The sequence below is a fragment of the Mastomys coucha genome, unplaced genomic scaffold (genome assembly GCF_008632895.1).
Source record: "Mastomys coucha isolate ucsf_1 unplaced genomic scaffold, UCSF_Mcou_1 pScaffold6, whole genome shotgun sequence".
NCBI lineage: Eukaryota > Metazoa > Chordata > Mammalia > Rodentia > Muridae > Mastomys > Mastomys coucha.
In genome coordinates, this window is record NW_022196912.1 from 53,393,890 (window position 1) to 53,398,604 (window position 4,715).

At 37.9% G+C, this 4,715-nt stretch overlaps 1 pseudogene; it reads right to left on the reverse strand.

The window, feature by feature from the left end:
* Nucleotides 1-279: 279 nt before the first annotated feature.
* LOC116080372 lies at nt 280-816 on the reverse strand (annotated as a pseudogene).
* Between the last annotated feature and the right edge of the window lie 3,899 nt (nt 817-4,715).

A 4,715-nucleotide genomic window follows, 5' to 3' on the forward strand; every position in this document is an offset into this window, starting at 1 on the left:
AGGATTCTGTCCAGTCACTCTTTAGGGGATTGCAATATATTTTTAAGGAGCAAGTACTGTGGATTAAAGCATGCATGACAAGCTTGCCCTTTATCATATCATACTTTGTTCATTGTGGCAAGTATCTAAGTTTTTTTTTTTTTTGTTTGTTCTTCATAAAGCAAGTTTATTTCTGCAGAGGAGGTGTCTTATGTTTATATCCAGGGAAGAAGCAGAAAGAAACTCCCCCTCTCAGAACTGGGTCCCTGAGTCCTCAGCAACCCTTTGTGTTCCAGCCGTCTTTACTGGGGACATAAGAGGTTGGGATCATGAAGAGTCAAACTAGTTACCAGTTGTTCAAAGTTACCCAGGCTCCAAGGTGGACATGACAGATTTTCAGGGCCAAGAGACCTGCTCTGACACGGGGGCTGGTTGAAGGTGAGCAAAAGGCCTGATGCAGTGTGACATCCTTTGCCACCTTAGCCCTCACCTGCTGGTTTTCTTTAGCTACCTGCTGCTTGCCAGAAAGGAACAGGCATCTTGACAGCAGCCTCTCAGGGATAAGTTCTCCAGAGAGGCTGCACACATAGCACGTGCACAGCCCTAGCCCCCTGCACCCCGCCAACATCTTCAAAGTGGTATCGCGCAGCCACTTTGCCCTGCACGTGGGCCTGCAGCTCCAGAAGTTCTATGATCAGACTCTGGTCGGTCACAGGATGGCAGAAAACTTCTTGGTTGTCTGGCACCCGGTCGGAGGTCACTCACATCAATGGCCCCTGAGGGGAGGATGGCAGAGGAGGCGCCTCCGAACAGTGGACAGTTTCTGGTGGACTCCATAGATCTAGTACTTGAGTCTGGACATTAGCAAGGTTTGAAAGAAACCTACATGAGCCTTTGAGGCATCCTGGTGTTCCCGGAGCAGCCACTCCTAAGTTTTCTTATATTCACTCAACTAGTGAAGAACAAATGACACCAGATACTATACACATCGTATTAGGGACAGGTTACTAACTATGGATACTCAGAGCCTTTGAGTGGAGGACATTGTATGTCACAGGTAGCAACACAGGCTTTACCTTTGAGAATAGGATATATTAGCAGGAGTGTGGGAGTAAGACAGCTGAAACCTGCTATTCAATTAGAAATTGTGCCTGTGTCCTTTGCTCAGGCACTATACAAAAGAGAGAGTGGGAAGAGAGCTTGTCAATAGACCATTCAGGCTGTGCTTTCTCTAGATGTCATAATAGGATGGAAGAGTGGGCTTAATGGTAGACCTTGCACCATTGGTGGATTCTAATCATTTTGCTAAATAGATTTTAAAGTTCTATTGTAATTCACGTTAACATTTAAGTCCATTGCCTCTTTTCATAAAAAAAAATTGCCTTATATTGATATTTAAAAGTCATGTATTTGATACATGATTTGTATCTAGACTATATATAAAGATACACGTCTTTATATAAAGATAAATTTACAAACAAATAAGAAGCTTGATTAAGCATTACTTTAAAACAAGCACAAGGAAATAATTGTGTAATAAGCAAAGGAAAGAGTTCATGAATTGAAAGTACATTTTATTCACTAGTTAAGCACAAATCAAAACCATATTGAGATATTCATCCATAAAACTTATAGAGATTGATATTAAAAAGATTACAAAGATAAACAAATATTCACACTTTGATGCTTACGAGATTAAATACTGAAGCCAGTATGCAACTCAGAGTCAGTACATGACTGCTGAAGGAAGCATTATTCATAGCAACACAGATGATGTAGACATCCACATACTAACAGTTTATGAGTGGTTAAATTCAACACTATAAATCCATACAATCAAGTAGGATTTTGCAATAAGAAATGAAGAATCAACACACGTTACAATAAAAATAAACCTTGAAAACACTAAATATGCTTTCTGTAAAGTAGCTGAAGAGGGACATCTATATAGCTGGGTTAGTGCTTGCTGAGGTCTGGAGCGGATGACAATAAAAACAGAAAGTGGCTGCTGGGTCTAAAGTTTCTTTGGGAAAATGACATTCTAAAATTTATTGTAATTAAGATTTTCTACTTTGAAAATGTACTATAAATTAATAAAATGCATGCTTGACATGATTATATTGTGTGATGTGTTATATATCAATAAAGCTGTTACATTAAGCAACAATAAACATCTTTCCAGGGGCTGAAAAAAATGGCTAATAATTTAAGAATTCTTACTGGTTTTGCTGAGGACTATGAGGCCATGTCAGGCAGCTGGTTGTTCTGTTCTACTTGTGATTCCATATCAGAAAACTAAAGACATTCAAAAACATTTTTAAAAAAATGATCTTGTCCTATGATCTTGTAAATTTGTGTTTGAATTAGATATTGTTTTCTTTATATCTTTTTAAAATTAATTTATTTATTTACTCTCATCCACAGCCACCTCCCTCCTCTTCTCCCTGTCCTACCATTAACATCCCTCCACCTATTACCAGGTTCTTATCTCCTCAGAGTCTACCTTGGTTACCACCTCACTCTGGGACAGCCAAGCACATCCTCTCCCACTGAGGCCCAAGCAGGGAGTCCAGTTAGGAGAAAGGGATCTAATGGCAGGAAACAGAATTAGAGACAACCCACATGAAGACCAAGCTGCACGTCTACTTCAAATATTTAGGGGGCCTTGGTCCATCCCCTGCATGTTCTTTGGTTGTCTATTCAGTCTCTGTAAGCCCCCATGATGGAGATGACTCTGTAGGTCTTCTTGTGGTGTCCTTAGTATCTGCTCAATTCTATCCCCCACTTTTCCACAGAACTCCCTGAGCTACTCCTGATGTTTGGCTCTGCATCTATGAATCATTTTGCATTCACTGCTGGATCAAGCCTTTCAAGAGACAGTTATGCTAGGCTCCTATCTTCAAGCATAGAAGTATATCATTAATCTCAAGTTTGGCCAGTCATTATTTGACCATTCCCTCAATCTCTGTTCCATCTTTATTCATGTGCATCTTGAACATCATTAGAAATCTGAAGTTTTGCATACTATATCCTATGTCATTATATGATGAAATTATATTACTTAACATGAATGATTGCTTTAAAGATCAACAAAGTATAAAATTCTATGATTAAAATTGCACCTAGACTTAAATTTATAAAAAAAACTAAGGATATCAGCCGTCAGAGCTCAGAGAAAGAAGTTAAGAACTGATTGTACTACTCTGTGCCGGATGCAAGGAACATTTTACTAATTTCCCCTATGATGTTAATTTGTTGAATGTGTTGTGAAATCTATGAAGCTACTCCTATCTTGGTATTCCATGGACTTACCAATTCTCTGTTTATCGACAGTTTTCTAATGGCAATGACCTATTTATTTCCTATTTCCCATCAGCTCCTTGGTCTTTTTAGGTCCTAGGTCTCTGGAGTAATTTTAGATCACAAGTACAGATATATTTTACCAATGCTTATTTTGGACATTTCATTTGGTTTTCCATTAGGAATAAAAAAAATACATGAATCTTCAATTTTCCATTCTGACCTAGATCTGCCATAGCTCAGCTGAAACTGACTTTCAATATAATGACTGTTCGCATGATTCTTAGAATCTTTAGGAGACTGATAGTGACTAACAGATGACTAAGTCAGAACAGGAGAAAAACCGAAGTATTTATAAATTTTTATAACATCCATAATTTTTCCTGATTATTTGGGGCATATTTATATCCACCACAATGGTTTTTTCCATGTCCAGTGAAATTTAGCATTTCATATTTTCTAAAAGGATTGTATAAAACAAAGCCTTTGTTAAGACTTAGTAATTTGTGAACCTACTTGATTTAAGCTCTGGAATGTGTTATTAATATAGGTAGATAGATGTGAGCAGGTTTTGAACACTGAGAAGTAAATCTGTGCATTTTTATGAATTGGTTTCTTATTCAGCCAGTAGCAGAACTTCCATAAAATTAAATGTCTGAAAAAAATGAAATGCCTGAAGGATTTTAATAGCAAATAATCAACTTTCCATGCATTTATTACTACTATTCCTCATTTCTATTTTCTTGGCATTAAATAGCCTAGCCTGGGAAGTGTATTGAGTCGAGTAGCTTTGACGCAAATGGAAAATTGACATATTGTTTGTGAAATGGAGCAGAGTAGTTATAGTAAAGCCTTTGGATTGCCTTTCTTGCTAAATATTACCTCATACATGCCTTTTTCAAAAACCCTTTCATATTCTTGGCTTTTCATATCCACTGCTATTGATCTAGTACAACCCCAGTCTCATTCCTGAACCCTCAAAAGACCTCTTCTACTCTGGTCATATTCACCCTACTGTCATCCAGTTATTTTTTAGACAGCTGTCAGACAGTATGATCCTTGGCAAAGTTAATGTGCCATTTCCCTTGTCTTAAGACAATATCTTCTTAGGTTCTGAGTTCCTTTACTCTCACTGCTCCATTCAGACTGTTCCTCCTTTTATATTTTATTACATTTTCTCAGTCCCAAGGGATTTACTAGTAAATGTGAGTTAGAAAAAAATTATACATGCTATCACCTCTGGTCAGTGGAATGAATGGTCCAAATACCAGCCTGTAGTGCTAAGTAGGATCCTGACTTGTTCATCGCTATTCATAGACCTAGTGATGGGCACAGGACTTGTAGTCAACCAGTTCTTGCTTAACTCATATACTCATCTCTTTCTCAGCACTTTTCACTGAATCACTTCCATGAATTATGTGCCTGCCAACTTGAAT